The following is a 22,601-nucleotide window of genomic DNA, read 5'->3' as shown; positions in this document are numbered from 1 at the left end:
AAAATCTAGTGTAGAGAATCTAGTGCAGAGAATCTAGTGCAGAGAATCTAGTGTAGAAAATCTAGTGCAGAGAATCTAGTGTAGAAAATCTAGTGCAGAGAATCTAGTGCAGAGAATCTAGTGCAGAGAATCTAGTGCAGAGAATCTAGTGTAGAAAATCTAGTGCAGAGAATCTAGTGTAGAGAATCTAGTGTAGAGAATCTAGTGCAGAGAATCTAGTGTAGAAAATCTAGTGTAGAGAATCTAGTGTAGAGAATCTAGTGCAGAGAATCTAGTGCAGAGAATCTAGTGCAGAGAATCTAGTGTAGAAAATCTAGTGTAGAGAATCTAGTGTAGAGAATCTAGTGTAGAGAATCTAGTGCAGAGAATCTAGTGTAGAAAATCTAGTGTAGAGAATCTAGTGTAGAGAATCTAGTGCAGATAATCTAGTGTAGAAAATCTAGTGTAGAGAATCTAGTGTAGAAAATCTAGTGTAGAGAATCTAGTGCAGAGAATCTAGTGTAGAGAATCTAGTGTAGAGAATCTAGTGCAGAGAATCTAGTGCAGAGAATCTAGTGTAGAGAATCTAGTGCAGAGAATCTAGTGCAGAGAATCTAGTGCAGAGAATCTAGTGTAGAGAATCTAGTGTAAAGAATCTAGTGCAGAGAATCTAGTGCAGAGAATCTAGTGTAGAAAATCTAGTGTAGAGAATCTAGTGTAGAGAATCTAGTGCAGAGAATCTAGTGCAGAGAATCTAGTGCAGAGAATCTAGTGTAGAGAATATAGTGCAGAGAATCTAGTGCAGAGAATCTAGTGTAGAGAATCTAGTGTAGAGAATCTAGTGTAGAGAATATAGTGCAGAGAATCTAGTGCAGAGAATCTAGTGTAGAGAATCTAATCTTATGGAAAAATATTTTTATTTTTTTATTTAACTTACTATTATCAGCTGTTTGAAGCTGGTGTACAAAACCGAAAGTAAAAGATACACAAATTAAATTCAAGAACAGGAGGCATAGAAATAGAGCACATAGACCAGATCAACCACTTCTTAGACTGGCTTTCAATGAGAATGACAGATCAACCACTTCTTAGACTGGCTTTCAATGAGAATGACAGATCAACCACTTCTTAGACTGGCTTTCAATGAGAATGACAGATCTACTGTGTCTTAGACTGGCTTTCAATGAGAAGGACAGATCAACCACTTCTTAGACTGGCTTTCAATGAGAATGACAGATCAACCACTTCTTAGACTGGCTTTCAATGAGAATGACAGATCAACCACTTCTTAAACTGGCTTTCAATGAGAATGACAGATCAACCACTTCTTAGACTGGCTTTCAATGAGAATGACAGATCAACCACTTCTTAGACTGGCTTTCAATGAGAATGACAGATCAACCACTTCTTAGACTGGCTTTCAATGAGAATGACAGATCAACCACTTCTTAAATTGGCTTTCAATGAGAATGACAGATCAACCACTTCTTAGACTGGCTTTCAATTAGAATGACAGATCAACCACTTCTTAGACTGGCTTTCAATGAGAATGACAGATCAACCACTTCTTAGACTGGCTTTCAATGAGAAGGCCAGATCAAACACTTCTTAGACTGGCTTTCAATGAGAATGACAGTTCTACTGTGTCTTAGACTGGCTTTCAATGAGAAGGACAGATCAACCACTTCTTAGACTGGCTTTCAATGAGAATGACAGATCTACTGTTTCTTAGACTGACTTTCGATGCAACATTTCTGAAGTCGAGAACAACATTTTTAGTATTGCAAATAAAAAATAAGGATATTGAAAGCGAAACATAAACCCAAAAGTATTGATAGAACATGAACCCAAAAGTATTGATAGAACATAAACCCAAAAGTATTGATAGAACATAAACTCAAAAGTATTGATAGAACATTAACCCAAAAGTATTGATAGAACATTAACCCAAAAGTATTGATAGAACATGAACCCAAAAGTATTGATAGAACATTAAACCAAAAGTATTGATAGAACATAAACCCAAAAGTATTGATAGAACATGAACCCAAAAGTATTGATAGAACATAAACCCAAAAGTATTGATAGAACATAAACCCAAAAGTATTGATAGAACATAAACCCAAAAGTATTGATAGAACATAAACCCAAAAGTATTGATACAACATAAACCCAAAAGTATTGATAGAACATAAACCCAAAAGTATTGATCAAAAAAACATTGCAAGGAAATAAAAAACGCGTGAGCAAATAAATGATAAATGGTTTTCAGTTAAATATATTTTTTAAATTATAAAGCAATTATTAAGCAAAATGCCTCTCTCTTTCTTGCAATTGCCCCAATCTTTGTTTGTGGCCTTTGCTTTCGAATACCTTTTTTCCAGTTGCATGTTTTGGCACATTTGTTCCAGTAATATAGCACCCTGCAGCTGGTTTACCTGTGAAGCTTAGCAGGGTGGAATCTAAGGTCCCTGGTTCGTCCCTGGATGTGGTGAAATGTACATGTTCGAAAACCACTTGTGTCTCATTTGAAAATGCCACATTTTATTTGTTCGTGTTTTATTGTTGTAAGCGGTTTGTCTGTGCGTCTATGTGTGTCCCCCCCCAGTGCATTGTGGTTGGTATTCTATCATTATCGGGTTTCCTCTGTGTGTGTGTCTGAGGTAGGAGCGTCATGTTGAGGCAAGCCACACAACCTGTAAACCGAGATGGGAGGTAGCACAAAGTGAGAGTTAAAATCAAATCAGAATCTATTTGTATTTGTCACATTCGCCGAATACCATGGGTGTAGACTTAACTGTGAAATGCTTGCTTATGAGCCCTTCCCAAAGATGCAGAGTTAAAAAATTATCATATTAAGAAAAATAGGAACAGGAAGAATAAAATACACAAGAATGCAGCTACACATACAGTGCCTCCTGAAAGTATTCAGACCCCTTGACTTTTTACACATGTCGTTACGTTACAGGCGTATTCTAAAAATCCTCAGCAATCTACACACAATCCCACATAATGACAAAGCCAAAAAAGTTTTGGGGAAATTTTGGCAAATGTATTAAAAATGAAAAACACCTTATTTACATAAGTTCTCAGACCCTTCGCTATGAGACTCTAAATTGAGCTCAGGTGCATCCTGTTACCATTGATCATCCTTGAGATGTTTATAGAACTTGGAGTCCACCTGTGGCAAATTCAATTGATTGGACATGATTTGGAAAGGCACACACCTGTCTATATAAGGTCCCACAGTTGACAGTGCATGTCAGAGCAAAAACCAAGACATGAGGTCGAAGGAATTTACCATATTTCTTTTAACCTTTAGTCAGTTAAGAACAATTCTTATTTTCAATGATGGCCTAGGAACAGTGGGTTAACTGCCTTGTTCAGGGGAAGAACGACAGACTTTTACCATGACTTTTACCATGTCAGATCGGGGATTCGATCTTGCAAACTTTCGGTTAATAGTCCAACACTCTAACCATTAGGCGAGACAGGATTGTGTCAAGGCATAGATCTGGGGAAGGGTGTTAAAACATTTCTGCAGCATTGAAGGTCCCCAAGAACAGTGACCTCCATCATTCTTAAATGGAAGAAGTTTGGAACCACCAAGACTCTTCCTAGAGCTGGCCAAACTGAGCAATCAGGGGAGAAGGGTCTTGGTCAGGGAGGTGACCAAGAACCCAATGGTCACGCTGCCACAGCTCTCGAGTTCCTATGTAGGGATGGGAGAACTTTCCAGAAGGACAATCATCTCTGCAGCACTTCACAAAACAGGCCTTGATAGTAGACGACTCAGGATTCCCTGAGTGCACTTATTTCTCATTTGCCTGAACGAGAGCCAGTCAGCCTGAGGAGGCGTGTGCCGAGCCTTTGGAATGCCTTTGGAATTCTTTAGGGGGAGTAACAGGTTGAACCTGTTTTTAATTCTAATTTTCTTTATAGGGGAGTGTTTGTTAACAATACCATTGAAAATATACAAAAAGAAGGTCCAAGCGTCTTCGACAGAGCTGATTCTATACCATTTTACAGAGGCCAGTTCATGAAGGAAGGCTTGCTCATTAAGGAAGGCTTGCTCATTAAGGAAGGCTTGCTCATTAAGGAAGGCTTGCTCATTAAGGAAGGCCAGTTCTTGAAGGAAGGGTTGCTCATTAAGGAAGGCTTGCTCATTAAGGAAGGCTTGCTCATTAAGGAAGGCTTGCTCATGAAGGAAGGCTTGCTCATTAAGGAAGGCTTGCTCATTAAGGAAGGCTTGCTCATTAAGGAAGGCTTGCTCATTAAGTAAGGCTTGCTCATGAAGGAAGGCTTGCTCATGAAGGAAGGCTTGTTCATTAAGGAAGGCTTGCTCATTAAGGAAGGCTTGCTCATTAAGGAAGGCTTGCTCATTAAGGAAGGCTTGCTCATTGAAGTTTTTAGCGTCTATGACAAATCAGGACAGGTCGTTTCACTGAGCAGCTTTACGAAAACAGGCTGTAAAACTGTGATCACTAAGGTCATTAAAGAAAACACCAGACTGATATCTATCAGGATTATTTGTGAGCGTAACATCAAGGAGATAAACCGTTTCTGTGTGTTTGGAGTCATACCGTGTGGGATTGGTAATAATCTGAGAAATATTTAGGGAGTCCCATTGCTTTAGGTCTTGGTCAGGTTTAAGCATGTCCCAGTTTAGGTCACCTAGCAGGACAAATTCAGACTTAGTGTAAGGGACCAGGAGAGAGGGTATGATAATAGGACGATGGAGGACGATAACACCCAGCAACAGTCAACAAAGAGCTATTTGAAAGTTTAATGCTTAAAACCAGCAAATCCGAATGTTTGGGGACAGACTTGGTGGAGACAACCGAGCACTGAAGGTAAAGATTGCCACTCCTCCACCTTTGGAACATCTGTCTTGCCAAAAAACGGTTATAACCAGGAAGGTTAACATCAGTATTCAAAACACTCTTCCTTAACTACGTCTCAGTAACGACCAACACATCTGGATTGGAGCTGTAAACCCACACATTTAAATTGATACATTTTAGGTAATAAGCTTCTAGTGTTGACGTGCAGAAAACCCTGGCTTTTACGAGAGCAGAAATCAGTGAAACAGATATCAGAGCACAAGTCAGAATTGGGGCTAGTAGATGGGCCAGGGTGTACATGCACATTTTCAGATATCATCAACAGTAATACAATCAAGGCACGGCAGAGGACAGGGAGAGCTCTGCAGTGCTGATTTATGACACTGAATGTGCATTAGATGGCCCCTTGACATTTCCACATTTGGTCTAAAATGGATTAAATAAATATTTTCCTCAATCAGACATACCCCATCATGACAAAGTGAAAACTAGCTTTTAGAAATGATTAGCTTCTTGGGTATGACGCTACAAGAGATGTGTTAGTGAAAGTGAGGTAGAATGGTTTCAAGTCTCTGCCTCTGGGTGAGAGGCTTCTTGTTTTTTTTATGGAGGGATGAAGACAGCCGTGATGATTACGGATAAGAACTCTTGGTAGATTAAAGGGTCTGCAGCGATACCATGAGGTATTCTATATCAGGTAGACAAAAGCTGGATATTTCCTTCACACTGGAAGCAGTGCACCAGTTGTTGTTTATGAAGCGACACACCCCTCCTCCTTTGGACTTGCCAGTGGCCTCCCATGTCCAGTTGTACCCCTGATTCCTATGTGCATAGAGTCATTCAACCACATCTCTGCAAGGCATATAATATTGCAGCTTTTCCAGTTTCTGTGAAGAAAGACTCTCAAACTAAAATCATCCATCTTATTCTCCAGTGACTGGACATTTGCCGATAGAACAGAGGGGAGCGCCTGTCGATATTCTCTTTGTCTCAATCTCACCAGGATGCCTAAATGTCTCACAAAGCTTTTTGGAACAAAGGAATGGGGTACGGTTCGAACAAAGGAACAGCTGTGTAAGAGTTGAAGTCGGATTTTAAGTAACTGTAGTGAATAATGAGTGTTTTCACTGCAGTAGACCAGTCGCTGTGGCAGTAGTGTGTAGTACATGTTTCATGTTGTTACTCTACATAACTCCAGTGTTGATGTTAATAACCAGTGTTAATTTAACCCAAAACCACACCCATAATTATCATATTTCACTCGAATGGGAATGCACTCTGGTAAATATGCAAATAAGGAGGAGATGACAAGTCAACTAGAGTTGTAATAACCTTGTAATGTAGTGCTTGCTGTCTGTTGACCCATCAAGTCAACTAGAGTTGTAATAACCTTGTAATGTAGTGTTGTCTGTTGACCCATCAAGTCAACTAGAGTTGTAATAACCTGATAATGTAGTGTTGTCTGTTGACCCATCAAGTCAACTAGAGTTGTAATAACCTGATAATGTAGTGTTGTCTGTTGACCCATCAAGTCAACTAGAGTTGTAATAACCTGATAATGTAGTGTTGTCTGTTGACCCATCAAGTCAACTAGAGTTGTAATAACCTTGTAATGTAGTGTTGTCTGTTGACCCATCAAGTCAACTAGAGTTGTAATAACCTTGTAATGTAGTGTTGTCTGTTGACCCATCAAGTCAACTAGAGTTGTGATAACCTTGTAATGTAGTGCTTGCTGTCTGTTGACCCATCAAGTCAACTAGAGTTGTGATAACCTTGTAATGTAGTGCTTGCTGTCTGTTGACCCATCAAGTCAACTAGAGTTGTGATAAACTTATTAAAGTGGAACTGATAGCGTTTTAACTACTTTGCAGATATGAAACAAACAGAAAATCATAGTATCAGTCAGAAATATCAAATTCCCAGTTTATGCTACAAATCCAAATTTATAAGAGGTTTTAAAAATACTGTAGATTTTATTTTACTGAAAATTCCATTACATAGAGGAGGGATGAACTTTTTCAGTTTCAGTGACTCAATATTTAGAAAAATTAATAGAAAAAAAACTGTTCCCAAGGCTGAGATCAGACTTCTTTATTTATTTCACCTTTATTTACCCAGGTATTCTTTATTTATTTCACCTTTATTTACCCAGGTAGGCCAGATCACCTTTATTTACCCAGGTATTCTTTATTTATTTCACCTTTATTTACCCAGGTAGGCCAGATCACCTTTATTTACCCAGGTATTCTTTATTTATTTCACCTTTATTTACCCAGGTAGACCAGATCAGCCTTATTTACCCAGGTAGGCCAGATCACCTTTATTTAACCAGGTAGGCCAGATCACCTTTATTTAACCAGGTAGACCAGATCAGCCTTATTTAACCAGGTAGGCCAGATCACCTTTATTTACCCAGGTATTCTTTATTTATTTCACCTTTATTTACCCAGGTATTCTTTATTTATTTCACCTTTATTTACCCAGGTAGACCAGATCAGCCTTATTTACCCAGGTAGGCCAGATCAGCCTTATTTAACCAGGTAGACCAGATCACCTTTATTTAACCAGGTAGACCAGATCACCTTTATTTAACCAGGTATTCTTTATTTATTTCACCTTTATTTACCCAGGTAGGCCAGATCACCTTTATTTACACAGGTATTCTTTATTTATTTCACCTTTATTTACCCAGGTAGACCAGATCAGACTTATTTACCCAGGTAGGCCAGATCACCTTTATTTAACCAGGTAGGCCAGATCACCTTTAGTTAACCAGGTAGACCAGATCAGCCTTATTTAACCAGGTAGGCCAGATCACCTTTATTTACCCAGGAATTCTTTATTTATTTCACCTTTATTTACCCAGGTATTCTTTATTTATTTCACCTTTATTTACCCAGGTCGACCAGATCAGCCTTATTTACCCAGGTAGGCCAGATCAGCCTTATTTAACCAGGTAGACCAGATCACCTTTATTTAACCAGGTAGACCAGATCACCTTTATTTACCCAGGTATTCTTTATTTATTTCACATTTATTTACCCAGGTAGACCAGATCACCTTTATTTAACCAGGTATTCTTTATTTATTTCACCTTTATTTACCCAGGTAGGCCAGATCACCTTTATTTAACCAGGTAGGCCAGATCTCCTTTATTTAACCAGGTAGGCCAGATCACCTTTATTTACCCAGGTAGGCCAGATCACCTTTATTTACCCAGGTAGGCCAGATCACCTTTATTTAACCAGGTAGACCAGATCAGCTTTATTTACCCAGGTAGGCCAGATCACCTTTATTTAACCAGGTAGACCAGATCAGCCTTATTTAACCAGGTAGGCCAGATCACCTTTATTTACCCAGGTAGACCAGATCACCTTTATTTACCCAGGTAGGCCAGATCACCTTTATTTACCCAGGTAGGCCAGATCACCTTTATTTACCCAGGTAGGCCAGATCACCTTTATTTACCCAGGTAGGCCAGATCACCTTTATTTACCCAGGTAGGCCAGATCACCTTTATTTAACCAGGTAGGCCAGATCACCTTTATTTAACCAGGTAGGCCAGATCACCTTTATTTAACCAGGTAGGCCAGATCAGCCTTATTTACCCAGGTAGGCCAGATCACCTTTATTTAACCAGGTAGACCAGATCACCTTTATTTACCCAGGTAGGCCAGTTCACCTTTATTTACCCAGGTAGGCCAGATCACCTTTATTTAACCAGGTAGACCAGATCACCTTTATTTAACCAGGTAGGCCAGATCACCTTTATTTAACCAGGTAGGCCAGATCACCTTTATTTAACCAGGTAGACCAGATCACCTTTATTTACCCAGGTAGGCCAGATCAGCCTTATTTACCCAGGTAGGCCAGATCACCTTTATTTAACAAGGTAGACCAGATCAGCCTTATTTACCCAGGTAGGCCAGATCACCTTTATTTAACCAGGTAGACCAGATCAGCCTTATTTACCCAGGTAGGCCAGATCACCTTTATTTAACCAGGTAGACCAGATCAGCCTTATTTACCCAGGTAGGCCAGATCACCTTTATTTAACCAGGTAGGCCAGATCAGCCTTATTTAACCAGGTAGGCCAGATCATCCTTATTTAACCAGGTAGGCCAGATCACCTTTATTTAACTAGGTAGGCCAGATCAGCCTTATTTAACCAGGTAGGCCAGATCAGCCTTATTTAACCAGGTAGGCCAGATCAGCCTTATTTAACCAGGTAGGCCAGATCAGCCTTATTTAATCAGGTAGACCAGATCAGCCTTATTTAACCAGGTAGGCCAGATCACCTTTATTTACCCAGGTAGGCCAGATCACCTTTATTTACCCAGGTAGGCCAGATCACCTTTATTTAACCAGGTAGGCCAGATCACCTTTATTTAACCAGGTAGGCCAGATCACCTTTTTTTAACCAGGTAGGCCAGATCACCTTTATTTAATCAGGTAGGCCAGATCACCTTTATTTAACCAGGTAGACCAGATCACCTTTATTTAACCAGGTAGACCAGATCAGCCAAATTTAACCAGGTAGGCCAGATCACCTTTATTTAACCAGGTAGGCCAGATCAGCCTTATTTAACCAGGTAGGCCAGATCAGCCTTATTTAACCAGGTAGACCAGATCAGCCTTATTTAACCAGGTAGGCCAGATCACCTTTATTTAACCAGGTAGACCAGGGTAGCCTAATGTGTTGGACTAGTAACCGGAAGGTTGCAAGTTCAAACCCCCGAGCTGACAAGGTACAAATCTGTCGTTCTGCCCCTGAACAGGCAGTTAACCCACTGTTCCTAGGCCGTCATTGAAAATAAGAATTTGTTCTTAACTGACTTGCCTAGTTAAATAAAGGTAAAATTATTTAACCAGGTAGACCAGATCAGCTTTATTTAACCAGGTAGGCCAGATCACCTTTATTTAACCAGGTAGGCCAGATCACCTTTATTTAACCAGGTAGGCCAGATCACCTTTATTTAACCAGGTAGGCCAGATCACCTTTATTTAACCAGGAAGGCCAGTTTGAGAACAAGTTATCATTTACAACTGCGACCTGGCCAAGATAAAGCAAAGCAGTGTGACATAAACAACAACACAGAGTTGCACAAACGTACAGTCAAGAACACAATAGAAAAGTCTATATACAGTGTGTGCAAATTAAGTAAGGAGGTAAGGCAATAAATAGGCAATTGTGGCGAAGTAATTACAATTTAGCATTAACACTGGAGTGATAGATGTGCAGATGATGATGTGCAAGTAAAGCAGAAAAGTAAATAAAAGAAAAACTGATTGGGGATGGGTACGTAGATTGGGTGGGCTATTTACCGATGGACTATGTACAGCTGCAGTGATCGGTTAGCTGCTCTGACAGCTGATGCTTGAAGTTAGTGAGGGAGATTAAAGTCTCCAACTTCAGTGGTTTTTGCAGTTCGTTCCAGTCAGCAGAGAACTGGAAGGAAAGGCGGCAATAGGAGGTTGGTTTTGGGGATGACCAGTGAGATATACCTGCTGGAGCGCGTGCTACAGGTGGGTGTTGTTATCGTGACCAGTGAACTGAGATAAGTCGGAGCTTTACCTAGCAAAGACTTATGGTTGACCTGGAGCCAGTGGGTCTGGCGACGAATATGTAGCGAGGACCAGCCAATGGGAGCATACAGGTCGCAATGGCGGGTAGTATAAGGGGCTTTGGTGACAAACCGGATGGCACTGTGTAACATGGCTATAATTCATCTCTGGGAAAACATGTTGATGACAGCGGAGAGTGACTTTTGCTCTCTCCCGCTCTTTTCTCTGTTTGTGTGAATGTGTGTCTGTGTGTGTGTGTGTGTGTGTGTATACAGTACATGTTCATGGCGGTAACATTCCTGTCCTGTCAGAAGCGTGTGAGGAATTCCCTGGTTGGAGGTGGGGCAGGCATTAGGTCCGTGTTTAGCACGCACGCACGCACGCACACCCCACCCTACTAACATGGTCATGAATTCAGACACACACCGTGAAGTGTTGGATCTCTGATGGTTGTGTAATGAGAGAGAGAGAGAGAGAGAGAGAGAGAGAGAGAGAGAGAGAGAGAATTACTTTGGACTTTTTGTCTTTCTTTAATGATACCTCCTCATTTTATTAAAAACCCCCCACCCTCCTTTACAAAACAAACATCCTGTGCTGCATACTCAGCTTGCCCTCTACCCTACGATACAAAACAACATCACATTAAAATAACCAAAACCTCCCCACTTCTACCACTGTACAACCCATCTTCCCCTGCTGTACAGCCTCCCCGACCATATTTTCTTAAACATCTCCACACTTTTTTTCCCACAGAACTCAAATTCCACCCCAAGGTGCGCAGAGACCATCCCATTAAATAATTGTCTGTTATCCCCTCTACCTTTGACCCTGTTCCTCCTTCTTAGCCAAATAGACAACTTTGCCTGACCAAGCAAAAACTTCAACATTTGGCTTTTTCCTTATTCGAATACCTGTACCCCATTATTAACATCCCAGCATTAAGCTCCACCCCCAACCTCTCACATAGACATTTCAACAGAGACATTACTTATTCGAATACCTGTACCCCATTATTAACATCCCAGCATTAAGCTCCACCCCCAACCTCTCACATAGACATTTCAACAGAGACATTAATGGCATTAACCAGCAGCATTCCACCTTGAATCGCACTGCTGGCTTGCTTCTGAAGCAAAGCGGGGTTGGTCAATGGACCAGATGCTTCTGGAAGTGGTGTTTGAGGGCCAGCAGGAGGCACTCTTTCCTCTAGTCTAAAATATCCCAATGCCCCAGGGTAGTGATTGGGAACAATGCCCTGTGTGACACCCCTCCCACTCTGTTTGCCAAATTCTTTCTTTTTGCTCGTTTTCCTTAATAGGATGTCGGTGGGCGGAGCCGGGAGGGTCGTCAGCGAAATGGGACACACCTGGGCTCGGGTGTGTCCCGGGATAAATACACCTTTTTCCCATTCATTGAGGAGACTCTCCATGCAGACACACTGTTGGATTTTGGTTGTGTCCGTTTTGTTTGTTTGCTTTGGCACCTTTCAACACCCCTCATTATCGCATCTATGCACACAACCACTCACTTACACTACTGATTACTGACTACACCCCCCATTATCACATCTATGCACACAACCACTCACACTACTGACTACACACACCATTATCACATCTATGCACGCAACCACTCACACTACTGACTACTGACTACACACACCATTATCACATCTATGCACGCAACCACTCACACTACTGTCTACTGACTACACACACCATTATCACATCTATGCACGCAACCACTCACACTACTGATTACTGACTACACACACCATTATCACATCTATGCACGCAACCACTCACACTACTGACTACTGACTACACAAACTGCCTTGTTCAGGGGCAGAATGATAGATTTTTACCTTGTCAGCTCGGGTATTCAATCTTGCAATCTTTTGGTCCAACGCTCTAACCACTAGGCTACCTGCCACCTCTAAACTCTAACCACTAGGCTACCTGCCACCTCTACACTCTAACTGCTAGGCTACCTGCCACCTCTACACTCTAACCACTAGGCTACCTGCCACCCCCACACTCTAACCACTAGGCTACCTGCCACCTCTACACTCTAACCACTAGGCTACCTGCCACCTCTACACTCTTACCACTAGGCTACCTGCCACCTCTACACTCTAACCACTAGGCTACCTGCCACCTCTACACTCTAACCACTAGGCTACCTGCCACCTCTACACTCTAACCACTAGGCTACCTGCCACCTCTACACTCTAACCACTAGACTACCTGCCACCTCTACACTCTAACCACTAGGCTACCTGCCACCTCTACACTCTAACCACTAGGCTACCTGCCACCTCTACACTCTAACCACTAGGCTACCCTGCCGCCCCTTCATCCCCTCTCCACTGTAACTATTCCCCAGGTCGTTGCTGTAAATGAGAACGTGTTCTCAGTCAACTTACCTGGTAAAATAAGGGTAAAAAAATTATGCACAGTTTCATTCATGACAGAAAGGACACCCTTGTCTGACTCCTGGGTTGACCCAACAAGCTGTTAGTGGCTCCATGTAGATCCCTCCACCTGACCTTTTTGGTACTGGGAACTAGCTTCTAATGTTCCTCACCTTAATGCAGAGGTTGTAGAGGGCTTTACCTCCCACCCGCTCTCCTTCAGTTTTTGTAAGCAACAATCAAGAGGATAGAGTTAAGGTCAGACTTGCCAAATGGAGGGAGAAGGGAGACCTTCCTTCGCGTCTCTCTGTGTGGAGTAATGGTGGTCAAGAGTTTTTTTCCCCTCTGGTTGCACATTTAACATGCTGGTAGAAATGAGGTAAAACTGATATAAGTTTACTTGCATTAAAGCTATGAAAGCTATGAAAAATATAGATGAACATTTTTCAAAAGTTAAATATTGTTCTTCAGGACCTCCACCAGCCGAAAAGTAATAGTAGTAGTAGTAATATTAACACTATACCACTATACCATCCCCCTGCAGCCGGACAATTTTCTCAAGGCTTCTGGAAAGCTATACAGTCTGCTTAACCGGTGTCTCTCATTCAGACGACTGAAAGTTTCAACCGGTTCTCTCCATTATGCACCGAGTCTTCTCTGGTCTCTCCTCCACCCTTTACAGGGTCTGAGACGCCGAGTCATAGTCAGAGGCCGAGTCTTCTCTGGTCTCTCCTCCACCCTTTACAGGGTCTGAGACGCCGAGTCGTAGTCAGAGGCCGAGTCTTCTCTGGTCTCTCCTCCACCTTTTACAGGGTCTGAGACGCCGAGTCGTAGTCAGTGGCCGAGTCTTGAGTCGTAGTCAGAGGCCGAGTCTTCTCTGGTCTCTCCTCCACCCTTTACAGGGTCTGAGACGCCGAGTCGTAGTCAGAGGCCGAGTCTTGAGTCGTAGTCAGAGGCCGAGTCTTCTCTGGTCTCTCCTCCACCCTTTACAGGGTCTGAGACGCCGAGTCGTAGTCAGAGGCCGAGTCTTCTCTGGTCTCTCCTCCACCCTTTACAGGGTCTGAGCCACCGAAGCCTCCCACCGTTAGCTCGGTTAGGGGGAGTGATGAGCTCTACAGCAGAGTCTCACAACTCAATCGCTGGTTGAAAACTGTTTCCTACCCTCCCAAAAGATAGAATGTGTAGATAATTGTACCTTTTTTTGGGACTCACCCACAAAAAGGACCAAGCCTGGCCTGCTGAGGAGTGAACGGACTCCATCCTAGCTGGAGGGGTGCTCTCATCTTATTTATGAACATAGACAGGACTCTAACTCCTCTAGCTCCACAATGAGATAGGGTGCAGGCCAGGCAGCAGGCTGTTAGCCAGCCTGCCAGCTTAGTGGAGTCTGCCACTAGCACAGTCAGTGTAGTCAGCTCAGCTATCCCCATTGAGACTGTGTCTGTGCCTCAATCTAGGTTGGGCAAAACTAAACATGTAGGTGTTCGCCTTAGCAATCTCACTGGAATAAAGACCTCCTCCATTCCTGTCATTATTGAAAGAGATTGTGATATCTCACATCTCAAAATAGGGCTACTTAATGTTAGATCCCTCACTTCCAATGCAGTCATAGTCAATGAACTAATCACTAATCATAACCTTGATGTGATTGGCCTGACTGAAACATGGCTTAAGCCTGATGCATTTACTGTTTTAATTGAGGCCTCTCCTGCTGGTTACACTAGTGACCATATCCTGTGCCTCCCGCAAAGGTGGAGGTGTTGCTAACATTTACGACAGCACATTTTTATTTACCCCCCAAAAATGACGACCGCGTTTTTGTCTTTTGAGCTTTAAGTCATGAAATCTATGCAGCCTACTCAATCCTTTTTTATAGCTACTGTTTACAGGCCTCCTGGGCCATATACAGCATTCCTCACTCAGTTCCCTGAATTCCTATCGGACCTTGTAGTCATGGCAGATAGTATTATAATTTTTGGTGACTTCAATATTCACATGAAAAAATCCACAGACCCAAAAGGCAAGTCAGTGTTTTTTTCTTCCAAACATGTCTTTTGACCTACTCATTGCCACAGTCACACCCTGGATATAGTTTTGTCCCGTGGAAAAAATATTGTGGATCTAAATATTTTTCTTCATAATCCTGGACTATCGGACCAGGCTCTTATTATGTTTGCAATCACAAAAATGTATCTACATAGACCTCAACCAAGGATTATCAAAAGCCGTGCTATATATTCTTGGACAACCTACAGATTCCTAGATGCCCTTCCAGACTCCCCCGCCTACCTAAGGACGTCAGAGTACAAACATCAGTTAACCACCTAACTGAGGAACTCAATTTAATCTTGTGTAATACCCTAGATGCAGTCGCACCCCCAAAAACAAAAAATATTTGTCACAAGAAATAAGCTCCGTGGTACACAGAAAATAACCAAGCCCTGAAGTAAACTTACAGAAAATTGTAATGGAGATGGCGCTACACCAAACTGGAAGACTTCCGACTAGCTTGGACTGACAGTACCGTGCCGTATTGAAGAGCCCTCACTGCTGCTCGTTCATCCTAATTTTCCAACCTAATTGAGGAGAATGAGAACAATTCTACATTTATTTTTGATACTTTCACAAAGCTAACAAAAAAGCAGCATTCCCCAAGAGAGGATGGCTTTTACCTCAGCAGTGATGAATTCATAAACTTCGCCAAAAAGATCATGATCATTAAAAATTATATTACGGACTTCTCTTTGAACCTGAATGTTTCTCCAAAGCTCAGTCGTCCGGAGTTTGCACAGAACTGCCAGGACCTAGGATCAATGGAGACACTCTAGATTTGTAATCCTCTATCTATTGACACATTTATGGATATAGTCATGGCCTCTAAACCTTCCAACCGGAACCTATTCCAATTAAACTACAGAAAGAGCTACTTCCTGTAATTGGCCCTCCTATGATGAACACAATAAACATTTTTCTATCCTCCGGATGTGTACCAAATGCACTAAAAGTGGCAGTAATATATTGAATCTTCCATTTCTCTCAATTTGTTATTTTTAAAAGCTCACTGCCTTCCTGAAGACAAATAATGTATACGAAACACTTCAGACTGGTTTTAGACCCAATCATAGCACTGAAACTGCACTCGTGAAGGTGGTAAGTCACCTTTAAATGGTGTCAGACCAAGACTCTGCATCTGTCCTCGTGCTCCAAGACCTTAGTGCTGCTTTTGATCTCTCTTTTGGAGAGATTGGAAACCCTAATTGGTCTACAGGGACAAGTTCTGGCCTGGTTTTGATCTTCTCTGTCGGAGAGATATCAGTTCGTCTCTGTGGATGGTTTGTCCTCTGACACATCAATTGTAAGTGTCGATGTTCCTCAAGGTTTCGTTTTAGGACCACTATATATTGTACCTCTTGGTGATGTCATTAGTAACACACAATGTTAACTTTCACTGCTATGCGGACGACACACAGCTGTACATTTCGACGAAACATGGTGAAGCCCCAAAATTGCCATCCCTGGAAGCCTGTGTTTCAGACATAAGGAAGTGGATGGTGGCAAATGTTTAACTTTTAAACTCGGATAAAACAGAGAGGCTGGTTCCCAAGTCCCAAGAAATAAAGGGATCTGCTGTTGGATCTGAACATGTATATTGATGGTTGTACAGTTGTCTCAAATAAAACTGAAGGACCTTGGCGTTACTCTGGACCCTGATCACCCTTTAGATGAACATATCAAGAATATTTCAAGGACAGCTTTTTTTCCATCTTCGTAACATTGCAAAAATCTGAAACTTTCTGTAAAAAAATGCAGAAAAGCTAATCAATGCTTTTGTCACTTCTAGATTAGACTACGGCAATGCTCTACTCTCCGGCTACCCGGATAAAGCACTAAGTACACTTCAGTTAGTGTTAAACACAGCTGCTAGAATCTTGACTAGGACCACAAAAAAGTATACTTTTACTCCAGTGCTAGCCTCTCTACATTATCTTCCTGTTAAGGCTTAGGTTAGGGCTGATTTCAAGGTTTTACTGCTAACCAACAAAGCATTACATGGGTTTGCTGTTGAATCTCTCTCCTATTTTGTCCTGCCGTACCTACCTACACATTCGCAATGGTCACAATATGCAGGCCTCCTTATTGTCCCTAGAATATCTAAGCAAACAGCTGGAGGCAGGGATTTGTCTTATATTGCTAAATTTTTATGGAATGGTCTGGCTATCCATGTGAGAGACGCAGACTCTGTCTCAACCTTTACTGAAGGCTAATCTCTATGATTGAGTGTGGCCCAGGGGTGTGAAGGTGAACGGAAAGGCACTGGAATGACGAAACGCCCTTGCTGTGTCTGCATGGCCGGCTCCCCTCTCTCCACTGGGATTATCTGCCTCTGACCCTGTTACGGTGGCTGAGTCACTGGCTTACTAGTGCTTTTTTTCAGTGGCAGGCCAAGACAATTTAGGAGTGGCTTCGGGACAAGTCTCTGAGTGTCCTTGAGTGGCCCAGCCAGAGCCTGGACTTGAACCCGATTGAACATCTCTGGACAGACCTGAAAATAGCTGTTCAGCAACATTCTCCGTCCAAGCTGACAGAGCTCGACAGGATCTGCAGAGAAGAATGGGAGAAACTCCCCAAATGCAGGTGTGGCAAGCTTGTAGCATCATATGCAAGAAGACTCCAGGCTGTAATCGCTGCCAATGGTGCTTCAACAAAGCACTGAGTAAAAGGTCTGAATACTTATGTAAATGTGATATTTCAACAAAAAAATATATAAATTAGCAAACATTTCTAAAAACCTGTTTTTGCTTTGTCATTATGGGGTATTGTGTGTAGATTGATGAAGGGGAAAAATGATTCAATCCATTTTAGAATAAGGCTACAAAATGTGGAAAAATTCAAGGTCTGAAAACTTTCCGAATGCACTGTAAATTCAAGTCCAAAGTCTCCAATCTAAATCACTTCAGACCCAAGAGCTCAGCCCAGAAATGAGCCTTCTCAGTCAGCTGGTGTTGGACCTCACCAACCAAGCTAACACCAGGACTGATTCAAAATAAAGAATTCAAATAAACAAAATCATGAACCAATCAAATGACTCATATTTACAACATTGGAAAAACTAAACAAAACTCAAAGCCGACTAAATGGCTATCTGGCCCTAAACAGAGAATACAAATACGAACATAAAACAGACATAAAAATACATGGTTACTGCATAGTAATCAGTAACTTACTTGTTATTATTGGATGAATTCCTGAGCCGACGAGGTGAAAAATCTATCAATATGCCCTTGAGCAAGGCACTTAATCATAATTGCTCCTCTAAATTGCTTTGGATAAGAGTGTCCAAATGACTAAAAAGTAAGTGTAATTATAATAATAATAATTATTATTATTTAGATTTTTAATATTTTTTATACTATTATTATTATTATTATTTTAATTATAATTGTAATAATAATTCTTATTATAATACAATTATTAGTATTATTTTTATTATAATTACTATTCTTATTCTTCTTCTTATTATAATAATTATAGTTATAAATATTTTTGTATTTATTATTATTATTATTTTTTTATTATCATTATTATTATTATTAATTTATTTTTTATTTTTATTTTTTAAATTATTATTATTATTATTATTATTATTATTATTTAAAAAAAATATCATTGTTATTATTTTTTATTTTTTTTAATTATTATTATTATTATTATTTTTATTATTATTATTATTTTTATTATTTTTATTATTATTATTATTATTATTATTATTATTATTGTTATTATTACTCACTGATGGTGGTATGGGTAGTGGTATGGGTAGTAGGGCTGATGGTGGTATGGGTAGTGGTATGGGTAGTAGGGCTGATGGTGGTATGGGTAGTGGTAAGGGTAGTGGTATGGATAGTAGGGCTGATGGTGGTATGGGTAGTGGTATGGGTAGTGGTATGGGTAGTGGTATGGGTAGTAGAGCTGATGGTGGTATGGGTAGTGGTATGGGTAGTGGTATGGGTAGTGGTATGGGTAGTGGTATGGGTAGTAGAGCTGATGGTGGTATGGGTAGTGGTACGGGTAGTGGTATGGATAGTAGGGCTGATGGTGGTATGGGTAGTGGTATGGGTAGTGGTATGGGTAGTGGTATGGGTAGTAGAGCTGATGGTGGTATGGGTAGTGGTATGGGTAGTGGTATGGGTAGTAGGGCTGATGGTGGTATGGGTAGTGGTATGGGTAGTAGGGCTGATGGTGGTATGGGTAGTGTTATGGGTAGTAGGGCTGATGGTGGTATGGGTAGTGGTATGGGTAGTAGGGCTGATGGTGGTATGGGTAGTTGTATGGGTAGTAGGGCTGATGGTGGTATGGGTAGTGGTATGGGTAGTAGGGCTGATGGTGGTATGGGTAGTGGTATGGGTAGTAGGGCTGATGGTGGTATGGGTAGTGGTATGGGTAGTAGGGCTGATGGTGGTATGGGTAGTGGTATGGGTAGTGGTATGGTTAGTGGTATGGGTAGTGGTATGGGTAGTAGGGCTGATGGTGGTATGGGTAGTGGTATGGGTAGTGGTATGGTAGTAGGGCTGATGGTGGTATGGGTAGTGGCATGGGTAGTAGGGCTGATGGTGGTATGGGTAGTGGTATGGTAGTAGGGCTGATGGTGGTATGGGTAGTGGTATGCGTAATGGTATGGGTAGTGGTATGGGTAGTGGTATGGGTAGTAGGGCTGATGGTGGTATGGGTAGTGGTATGGGTAGTGGTATGGTAGTAGGGCTGATGGTGGTATGGGTAGTAGGGCTGATGGTGGTATGGGTAGTGGTATGGATAGTGGTATGGGTAGTAGGTCTGATGGTGGTATGGGTAGTAGGGCTGATGGTGGTATGGGTAGTGGTATGGGTAGTAGGGCTGATGGTGGTATGGGTAGTGGTATGGGTAGTGGTATGGATAGTAGGGCTGATGGTGGTATGGGTAGTGGTATGGGTAGTGGTATGGGTAGTGGTATGGGTAGTAGGGCTGATGGTGGTATGGGTAGTGGTATGGGTAGTGGTATGGATAGTGGTATGGGTAGTAGGGCTGATGGTGGTATGGATAGTGGTATGGGTAGTAGGGCTGATGGTGGTATGGGTAGTGGTATGGGTAGTGGTATGGGTAGTGGTATGGGTAGTGGTATGGATAGTAGGGCTGATGGTGGTATGGGTAGTGGTATGGGTAGTGGTATGGGTAGTGGTATGGGTAGTAGGGCTGATGGTGGTATGGGTAGTGGTATGGGTAGTGGTATGGGTAGTGGTATGGGTAGTGGTATGGATAGTAGGGCTGATGGTGGTATGGGTAGTGGTATGGGTAGTGGTATGGGTAGTGGTATGGGTAGTAGGGCTGATGGTGGTATGGGTAGTGGTATGGGTAGTGGTATGGGTAGTAGGGCTGATGGTGGTATGGGTAGTGGTATGGGTAGTGGTATGGGTAGTGGTATGGATAGTGGTATGGGTAGTAGGGCTGATGGTGGTATGGGTAGTGGTATGGGTAGTAGGGCTGATGGTGGTATGGGTAGTAGGGCTGATGGTGGTATGGGTAGTGGTATGGATAGTAGGGCTGATGGTGGTATGGGTAGTGGTATGGGTAGTAGGGCTGATGGTGGTATGGGTAGTGGTATGGGTAGTAGGGCTGATGGTGGTATGGGTAGTGGTATGGATAGTAGGGCTGATGGTGGTATGGGTAGTGGTATGGGTAGTAGGGCTGATGGTGGTATGGGTAGTGGTATGGGTAGTAGGGCTGATGGTGGTATGGGTAGTGTTTGGGTAGTAGTTTAATGATAGCGGTGTTAGAAGTAGTAGTAATGATGATGACAGTTATAGTACTGACATAATGGTGATGATGACCGTTTGTTAGTCATAGTTTTAGTAGCTAGTAGATATATATATATATATATTACAGGTAGAAATGTTGCTAGTGGTAGCATTTATTATCGTAGGCTTTTATTGTCCCCATAATTTATTACATTTATCTATTTATACTATTGACTGTTACCATTCTATTGTTGTTATTTAAATTGCATAGTTATTTTTGTATAATTATTATCATGTATTCTTTTATTACGATGTATATTTTATAAATTGTTATTTTGGCAATATTGACACAATGATTTTCATGCCAATAAAGCAGCTTGAATTTGAGTTTAAGAGAGGAGAGACAAAGGAGTGAGAGAAAGAGAGAGTTTGCGTAACCTGAGGTTGCTTGGGTTTTCTCAACACTGAACTTGCTCCCATTGAAGTTGGAACTCCCCTCCACTCCCCCCTACCCTCTCTCCTTTCCCTATTCTATCCCCCTCTCTCTTCTCCCTCCCACCACCCTACCTCTGTCCCTCCCTCCATCCTCTCTCCTCCCTTCCCACTCTCCCACCTCCCTCCCTCCCTCCCTCCCTCCCTACCTCCCTCCCTACCCCCTCCATCCATCTCCTCTCCTACCTTCCCCCTCTCCCACCTCTTTCTAACAGGTAACAGACTGACTGTTTAACTAACACAGGGCCACAGCATAGAGAACAGGATCACTACAACTATATACATTTACATCTGCACAACCATTCACCTGAAAACCATGTCTGTCATAGTTCCAACTATATACATTTACATCTACACAACCATTCACCTGAAAACCCTGTCTGTCATAGTTCCAACTATATACATTTACATCTACACAACCATTCACCTGAAAACCCTGTCTGTCATAGTTCCAACTATATACATTTACATCTACACAACCATTCACCTGAAAACCCTGTCTGTCATAGTTCCAACTATATACACTTACATCTGCACAACCATTCACCTGAAAACCCTGTCTGTCACAGTTCCAAGTCATGTTCTGTTGAACCTCTGTTCTAAAGATAGAAACACAGTATTTTACTCTCCTGTACTTTAGACAGTGATTAGTTACCTCTGGTTGGCAGTGCTGTGGGACCTCCTATTTAGCTTCTGTTTGCTACAAATGAAACTCGAAGGATCAAATTTCGCTTAATGACAGGTATGGGCAGAACAGACATGATATTACACACACACACACACACACACACACACACACACACACACGCACACGCACACATGCACACATGCACACACGCACACACGCACACAGAGAAACACAGAGACACCGTGAACAGCACAGGAAAACTTTGCGTGTGCTCTTACCTCCGTCTATGCTCTCCCTTGGTCCCTCTCTCCCTCGCTCCCTCTCTCCTCCTTCAGTGAACCAAAGAGTGATATATTCAACTTCTCACTGTCCTCTCCGTCAGAATTATCCCAAACTCCCAATCCGACGTCCTCTTTTTAAAGCCTCCCACTCTCTTTGGGAAAAATTGTTCTGAAAGTTACAGAGGAGTCCCATAGATACTCCCACCCTCCCGTTAGGCTGCCCATAGGTCCTAGTGCCTACCTCTCCTCTCTCCCTGCCCGCCTGGAGAGCTCCACTGTGCATCAATGTTGGAGCTATTCAATGGGCCTGGAGAGCTCCACTGTACCTCAATGTTGGAGCTATTCAATGGCCCTGGAGGGCTCCACTGTGCCTCAATGGTAGAGCTATTCAATGGCCCTGGAGGGCTCCACTGTGCCTCAATGTTAGAGCTATTCAATGGGTCTGGAGGGCTCCACTGTGCCTCAATGGTAGAGCTATTCAATGGGCCTGGAGGGCTCCACTGTGCCTCAATGTTAGAGCTATTCAATGGCCCTGGAGGGCTCCACTGTGCCTCAATGTTGGAGCTATTCAATGGCCCTGGAGGGCTCCACTGTGCCTCAATGTTAGAGCTATTCACTGGGCCTGGAGAG

The 22,601-nt window shown here is 42.2% G+C and overlaps 1 protein-coding gene across 1 annotated transcript in view; it reads right to left on the bottom strand.

The window, feature by feature from the left end:
• LOC110515522 (nerve growth factor-like) overlaps positions 1–22,168 on the bottom strand; it is a 99,105-nt gene extending 76,937 nt beyond the window's left edge. The window contains exon 1 of the mRNA XM_036947836.1: positions 21,969–22,168. The gene's annotated coding sequence lies outside the window, so the exon portion shown is untranslated. The remainder of the gene's footprint in view (positions 1–21,968) is intronic.
• Positions 22,169–22,601: the final 433 nt, after the last annotated feature.

This window comes from Oncorhynchus mykiss, chromosome 16 (genome assembly GCF_013265735.2).
Source record: "Oncorhynchus mykiss isolate Arlee chromosome 16, USDA_OmykA_1.1, whole genome shotgun sequence".
NCBI classification, from domain to species: domain Eukaryota; kingdom Metazoa; phylum Chordata; class Actinopteri; order Salmoniformes; family Salmonidae; genus Oncorhynchus; species Oncorhynchus mykiss.
Note: the sequence above shows the minus strand (reverse complement) of the source record. Positions and strands in the feature narration are given on the sequence as shown.